General features: G+C 49.2%; 1 protein-coding gene across 4 annotated transcripts in view; it reads right to left on the reverse strand.

The window, feature by feature from the left end:
* The window catches only part of ITGB1BP2 (integrin subunit beta 1 binding protein 2), a 29,811-nt gene that overhangs the window by 9,141 nt on the left and 12,587 nt on the right, over window positions 1-8,083 (reverse strand). Inside the window, exon 1 of one of the 4 annotated variants that reach the window (XM_006024412.3) lies at window positions 7,686-8,077. The exons of 2 other annotated variants lie outside the window; for them this stretch is intronic. The gene's annotated coding sequence lies outside the window, so the exon portion shown is untranslated. Of the gene's footprint in view, window positions 1-358; window positions 889-7,685; window positions 8,078-8,083 lie in introns of those variants that run through there. One more of the 4 variants, XM_025205052.1, reaches the window with a different exon arrangement.

Raw genomic sequence — 8,083 nt, forward strand, 5'->3', positions numbered from 1 at the left:
GATGCAATCTGAGATGGAACTAGTGAGGGACATAAGGCAATTCAAGAAAACAAAACAAAATGGTGCTACAAGTACATTGGAAGCAAGAGGAATACCAAGTAAAGCTTAGTTGCCTTACTGAATACAGGAAGCCATCCAGTAACAGAACGTCAAGAAGGCTAATACCAGCAGAAGTACTAATGCCACTTACAGTCTTCATAAATAAGGTCAGTTTTCAGATGACAAGTGCAGCTAGCAACAAGGACAGGGGAGGAGATAAGCAGCCTAGCGTATCGGAAGAACAGGCTAGCGATTAGAGAGGTTAGATGTATTCAGGTCAGCAGGGGTGGACAGGATGCACCTGAGGAAGGATACTGACCTTCACATTCTGATATCAAGAAATCAACACCTCCGACTGGCACGCAGGCTGCTGGACTGTATCACTGACACTGCTGAGGCAGGCACTAAGGCTGTGAGATAGATGCAAATCTAAAGTTTGTTGTATGCAGTTTCTTGGTTTCTGCTAGAGTTTGACATGATAACTTTATGGAGTGGGGTTGATGGCACTAAATGTAGGTCTGTCAATCAGAAAAATTTCACTTGGAAAAGAAGACAATCTTAAGTAAAGTCTAGAGCCATCTAGACCTAAGTTTCCTCACACATTCCATGGCATTAAAGTGGTCAGAGCACAGGTGGCATCCTTGTTTCTTCTGCAGGGCAGGGTCTTTATTGGATTCTTTGAGGCTACAGGCGAGAGGACAGAAGTGCTATTCATAGGTTATAGAGTCGGAAGGGCCCCAATGGATTGTGTCTGACCCCCGTCCCTGGCAAGAAAGAGGACCAAGGTCAGACGACCCCAGCCAGGTGACTATCAAGCCTCCTCTTGAAGACCTCCAAGTTAGGTGACAGCACCACCTCTCTTGGAAGCCCATTCCAGACTCTGGCCACCCTTATTGTAAAAAATGTCTTCCTAATGTCTAACCTAAATCTACTCTCCACTAGTTTGCACCCATTATTCCTAGTTACTCCCTGGGGCGCTCTGGAAAGCAGCGCATCCCCAATTCCCTGCTGTCCTCCCCTGATAAATGTATAGGCGGCCACAAAGTCACCCCTCAGCCGTCTTTTGTATAGGCTGAAGAGATCCAGATCTCTCATCCTCTCCTCATAGGGTGTTTCACGGAGACCACTAATCATGTAGGTTCTTGTTTGCCCAAAAGGATCTACATTTTACAACAGGGGTCTCAAGCTCCAAACAGTTGGTGGGCCCTATTGCCTGCCAGCAGCCAGGGGTTAATACTACTACTCACCCCTGTCACCAACTACTGCCAATTTTTATTGCCAGTGGCAAACAAAAGCAATAAATTCAATAAATTCTGTGGTGGAAGTACTGAGATTTGGAGACTATGAGCTGGTACGTTAGAGTCCTGGCTACATACTTTCTGTGTACAGTGTTACACACACTTCAATAAAATACTTATTAGTAGCAGTGCACCAATATATCAGCACCGTATTAGATCACACTGATAAAAAGAAAATTCACATTACAGGATATCAGGTTTTTTGGAGCCGTTATAGCCCATAATGTACCAATAAATATAACTTGCCTTCAGCTGGGGCCCCCAGACACTGCATGCATGTGTGAAGCTGCACGCATGCCCTGGACATGAATGCAGCCGGGTAGTGTGAAAAGCAGCGACCTGCAAGTAAGTCTGTAGAGGCAAAGGGGTATAGGGGGAGATGGGCAGATTGAGGCCCCCACAGTGATGGAAGGAGCAGGGCAGGGTGATGAATGGGACCCCGAGGCATTCAATGACCTTTAATTCAAGTGCCCCCACCACCATTTTTAAGCGCCAGGACGCTGATCCCCTGGATGAGCCACCCATGTCTCCTGCCCCAGCCTCGGGGTCCAATTCGCTGCCCTGCCCCGGCCCCAGCCCCACTCCCTCACTGTAGGAGCCTCGATCTGCACCCCTCTGCCACCAATGCCCCTTCGCCTCCACAGACTTACCTGCAGGCTGCAGGGCACTGCTCTCCATGCTGCCCAGCTGCATTCCTGTAAATCAGTTACCAGATTGGAATCGGCCGACTTTCCTGGTGAATAATTGGTTATTGGTATCAGCCAAGAAAATCTTTATTGCTGTACCCCTACTTATTAGCTGAATACAAGTTGCTGTAAAATTTGGTACATAATAAAATGATATCTAAAGTATGCCCAATTTACCTGTGATGCTGACTGAATAGCTAGGGAGCAGAAAAAAATCTTCACTTTGGTACCAGTACTCGTAAATCTATGCTTTAAAACAAGGGCTGACAATCTTTTAGGAGTGGTGGGCCCAATTAATGTTGCATTTTGAGGGATATCAAGCCTGACATTACTGGCAGAACAAAACGGAAGCAAAATGAGAATCAATGAGATTTTAAAGTTTTTTCTATCTTCTGCACTCTAAGCCCTAGAAAAAAAAGGGTGTGTTAGTACGGGTCAGCACCCTTCTCAGAAAGTCACTGCGGTCAGCTTCAAACAGACTTTCAGCTCCTTCAACCCAGGGTGTCCCCTGTAATATGGAAGATTTCAGTCGTCTCACTGAGACGCTATCTGGACGACTGTTCTCATTCTGACCTAATTGCATGTCTTATGGTATCGTTAACTTGGAGAACCAACCCTGGCTGCTTAATGGGAAGTATTTGCCTATAACTTTTTCACATCACTGGGCTGTTCTTCTGACAATTGTTGTAGGTCGTATGAAAAGATTCAAATCATTTCTAGTGTTGAACTACAATTGTGATGGGTGGAGGAAAAGAGGGAGTTCATTTGCAGAGGGTTCACACATTTGTGAAACCCCTGGCACAAGACGACTGAGAAAGCTTGGTCAAGGGAAGCATCACACCTTACCCCCTTTCTGCTAGGGTTTGCTGACAAAAAAAAAAGCAGTTTGCAGCTGGCATTGTAAAAGAGCCCTTGGGACATCCTGACCAGGTGATGCTTATTCAAGACATTCTCCCAAGAAGGATGCTTTCTTCTCCATAACTAACCCCCTGAGAGCAAGGGTTTTAGTTCTATGGCATAACTTAAGGGAGAGGAGCTGATTCTAGGGAAAGGGAATTGCTCCTGGGTTCTCTTATGACAGAGTTAAGGCTTGTCTTTATACACTGTTCTTCCTTGCTTTGGTTCTTTCCTTAGTGGCTGGAGTTGCTAGTGCTCTTATGCTCAGCCCTTGCAACACTGCCACTAGCATCTCCCTCTTCTACGGTGAGAATTTTGGCTCTGAACCGAAACAGTACTGTGAAACTGCCATCTGGGAACTTTGGCAGCTTTCCTTCAAACCCCTTCATTCAGTGTGAGCAGGTCCCCAGCCCCAAATGTAAGTGAGATGAAAGCTCACTGGGAACTTCATGGAAGGAATCCCTGTGTTGAGCACATTGACATTTGTCCCGCTGAACCACCCTCTTTCATCAGCTTCCCTCTAGGTTTGGAAAGCACCACAGACAGGCTAAGCTGTAAGGAGGAAGGAGAAGCAGTAGGCAAGAGATGAAAGCTGTTTTCCCACAAGAGCTGGCTCAAACAGAAAGGTCCAAACTACCCGCCTTTTATTTGAACAGAGGTAGAGACATTTTGAAGACTGCTACAAAGGAGCTTCAGGGCCTGTCTCACTGGATCAAGTGGTCGGATAGTCCTGGCTACCAGCAATGACTCTGTTCTCAAACACTTCAGATCATGGAGTATTTAAAGATATTTTGGTTAACTCTCTATCTGACATATGCAAAGCTCTTGGGCTATCTATCCAAAACCTGAGGGACATCATCATCATCTGGGTCCAGGTACTTCAACCAAACCATAAACAGTATGCTGCCAGGCTTGTACTTAAAGGACCACAACCCCTGAATGTTGCTTTTTTATTTTTTATTTTTAAAGAAAAAAGCTACTGGACTGCTCCCTCCCTATTCCACACCTCTAAAGCAAGAGAGGCAAAGACAGACCCAAGAGCACAAGAGTCACTAGTCCAAGCCAGAAGTCCTTTCATCCATCAGACACAGTGGGACCCAAGTCCCAAAGCAGCAACTGAATCCCAAATTACTGCAAGGAAAAAAAATAAAGCCCTATCAAGACAGCTAGTACCTCAATGCACAGAGCCTGCGATGCCTGAACACCAACGTTTTGTTATTTAGACTTTGAACATTTCCAACAGAAAGGGCACTAACAAAGCAGCAAGTTGAGCTGACTTCACTGACAAGAAGCTGTACAGCTGAAAGGTAATGGAGCAACACCAAGATGTCCTTTCACTGGCTATGACTGGACAGGAGCCCACAGGCAGGGCTGCAAGAAATGTCTTTTTCCATTGGAGAGAAGGTTAAGATGCACCTCACTGGAACCAAAAGCTGCTAATTATTAATCAGGAATTTCCCTTAACTACCTGCAAGGACACGAGTCCATGAGCAGGGGTGTCTTGTCATGGGTATTCTGAGGAGTTTAGTTAAACGTGGCTATCAGAAAGCAACAGCCCCTGAATAAGCCAAGCAGCAGGCTGGGAGCCAGAACTCCAGGGTTCCACTTCTAGCTCTACCCCAAACTTCCTAGAGGACCTCAAGCAAGTCGCATTCTCTGTTCCTCAATCTGCCGTTTGTAAAACCTGCCTTGCCAAGGTGCTGGACAGTTTAATTCATTATTTATTTATTTATTTTTTAAGGGAGCAAGATTGGTTCCCATTTTCAATAAAGGGAGGAAGGAGGATCCAGGAAACTATAGGCCTGTTAGTCTGACCTCACTCTGGGGTAAGCTTTTTGAGAGAATTATCCTGGCGCATGTCCGCAAGGGGCAAGCAGGGGAGATTATGCATATGGGCAACCAACATGGGTTCATTCGAGGCAGGTCCTGTCAGACCAACCTGGTGGCCTTCTACGACCAGGTCACAAAATCCTTGGACGCAGGGGTAGCAGTGGACGTAGTCTTCCTAGACTTTAGGAAGGCCTTCGACACCGTCTCTCAACCCATTCTTATTAAAAAAACTAGGAGACTGTGGCATCAATACCTACACTGTCAAATGGGTCACTATTTGGCTGGAGGGCTGTACCCAGAGAGTGGTGGTGGATGGGTCTTATTCGACCTGGAGGGATGCAGGCAGTGGGGTCCCCCAGGGCTCAGACCTCGGACCCACACTGTTCAACATCTTCATCAGCGACTTGGACGAGGGGGTGGGAGGAAGAACCAGCAGCAGGCCTACAGGCTGGGGAACCCCCTTCTCGTCAGTGCAGAGGCAGAAAAGGATCTTGGAGTCATTATTTATGCCAAAATGAACATGGGCCGACAGCGTGGGGATGCGGTCAGGAAGGCTAACCGCACCTTGTCGTGCATCCACAGGTGCATCTCAAGCAGTTCCAAGGAGGTGATCCTCCCCCTCTACGCAACACCGGTCAGGCCGCAGGTGGAGTACTGCATCCAGTTCTGGGCGCCGCACTCCAGGAGGGACGTGGACAACATGAAGAGGATTCAGAGGAGGGCCACTCACATGATCAGGGGCAGCAGGGCAGGTCCTACGAGGAGAGGCGACGGGACCTGAACCTGTTCAGCCTCCACAAGAGAAGGCTGAGGGGGGACCTGGTGGCCGTTTACAAACTAGTCAGGGGGGACCAGCAGGCACTGGGAGAGTCCCTGTTCTACCAGGAGTGACAAGAAATAAGGGTCACAAGCTGGCAGAGGGTAGATTCACTACTTCACAGTCAGGCGGCTAGGATCTGGAACCAACTTCCAAGGGAAGTGGTGCTGGCTCCTACCCTGGGGGTCTTTAAAAGGAGGCTGGACGAACACCTCGCCGGGTTCGTTTGACCCCAGTGCTCTTTCCTGCCCAGGGCAGGGGGTCGGACTTGATGATCTCCTCAGGCCCCTTCCAACCCTACCAACTATGAAACTATGAAGATCCTCAGACAAGAGGTTCTAAAACAGCCAAATTGTTATTAACTGCAAGTTTAACAATATAGGAAGTTAAAATTGTCCACATATTTTCATTTTAAATGAGACCATTCATTATACAGCTAGACTTTCTTCAGCTGACGTTTGAACAGGAAGCACTTGGTTACTTGAGAACGGCTGCCGTGCTGGGAAAATCCACTTTGACTCCACACAATGACAGCACCTTGTCCTTCTCTGCCTGCTCAGCACAACCTTGATCCTTCCCTCCCCAGACAGAACCAGACTTGGAAAATGATGCTATAACAGAGCAGGAACAAGTATGGAAGTAGCAGGGACCTTTTTTCAGGGGGAGCCAAGCATAGTGGGACATGATCCGAGAGCACAGACGAAGTTCTCACATCTCTCACTGCGCTGTTCCCAGGCAACTCCCAATGCAGCACTGCAAACCCCCACGCCCTGCAAACACTCAGATGCCCCAGCCTGCTCCAACATTCCTTCCATCATGCCCATTGCTCTTTCTAACCAAGGATTTCCTATAGCTCTGAGGTCTGCCTTGAACCACGATGCTTCTTGTCAACTTGGGGGGACATAAGGACATGAAAGGTCATGGAAAACTAGAGCAGTAGGGCTGGAAGGGACTAGATCGTGGACTAGTCCTGAGGCATGATTGGCCCCATCCAAGCCATTCCATACAGCCATAATCTAAACTACATAAGACAGACAATCCTACACAGCACAGACCTAACAAACTAACCCGTCACAGGTAAAGCAGGGGAACCATGGTAGCCAACACCCTGCTTCTATGATATGCTCAAGCGGTTGCGAATAGAGGCCTGCCACTGCTTCAAAGGAAGGCACCCCCCACCCTGTCTGTCCCAGTCTGACCATGGGGTAAAATTCCTCCTTGACCCCAAATATGGTGTCAGTCTGACCCTGAGCAGAGGGGCAAGCACCCTCTAACCAGGAGCCTCCACCTTTGGTCCCAGCAGAAGCATTGGCACACCCCAGTCAAAGTCCCCAGCCTTGGCTGCAGCCAACAGCCAACGCCTCTGAGAAAGGTTTAAAAACACGCAGACTCGTGTAGCAGAAAGCAGGGGCAGGGGCAACTAGCAAAGCCCAGAAGCACAGAAAATACCCATAACAAACATAGCACCACTATGCCTAGACCCTCCCCAAACAGGAAAAGGATCCCCGCTTCCAGCACCGGCCCTCTGAGCCCTGGAGGCCACCTCCACTCCGAGTGCTGCCAGAGGACACGTGCCTCGCAGCCTGTCCTGACGAGCTGCAGACACCAGCCAGGCTCTGGGGTGGGAAGAGAAGCATCCTACCAGGTGCCAATGAGAAGCTGGCACCTCCCTGCCCCAGCGGGGAACTGACCCATAGCAAACAGCGGGCCTCAGGACGCCTAAATGGGCCCTAAATTAGCCAAGTTTTGCCTGTGGTTCTGGGTGCAAGCTTCCCATTGAAATTAGTGGCAACTACCACTTTCAGTTCACCTGACATGCTGCCTCTTGAGCCCTGGTCAAACGTCTGCTGACAACGGAGCTCCTTCTTATTTGCCAAGACCCCCGTATGCACCGTTCGTTACCGTACAGCTCCATCATAATACCCCTTCTCCCACTCCCATCCCATCCCACCCCTTCTCTCGCTGCGCCCGTCACCTGGCCATGCCTCTACGTACCCAGCATTGCTACAACCTCTACAGACTTCCAAATTATGCATCAAAATACTGGGAGACCCTAAAACATCTTATAAGCAAGGCACATTGGGGGCTGTATATTCAGAAACCACTTGGCCAAATAACCTTGCAATCTGCTTTCCTGGGATCACCCTCCATGCCGCTCCTCAGGAAACTATTACATTTATCCTGTCGTTCATCCTCCCTCTGCTTGCAACTTGAGTTCGTGCTGTGCACGCGGCGACTAAGAAACCAAGCAGCCTAGAAACTTCCCAAAGGAAGCAGATTCGCGCGGGTACGCGCTAGCCGACACGAGCGACAGGCAAGTGAGACAAGCTGGGAAGTATCAGACTCGCAACGTGGGTCAGTTTTATGCAACGCTGGAGCGAGTTTTGCAAGGCGATGCTCTGGGAAGGGCCGCTGGGACCCGCTGGAGCAGCCGGACCGCCCCAGGGACTCGCACACTTCTCGGCTGAAGCACCGCGCGGCCCCGCCCGCCCCGGCCCAGCAGGGCTCCCCGCGGG

The sequence above is a fragment of the Alligator sinensis genome, unplaced genomic scaffold (assembly GCF_000455745.1).
Source record: "Alligator sinensis unplaced genomic scaffold, ASM45574v1 scaffold1059_1, whole genome shotgun sequence".
NCBI lineage: Eukaryota > Metazoa > Chordata > Crocodylia > Alligatoridae > Alligator > Alligator sinensis.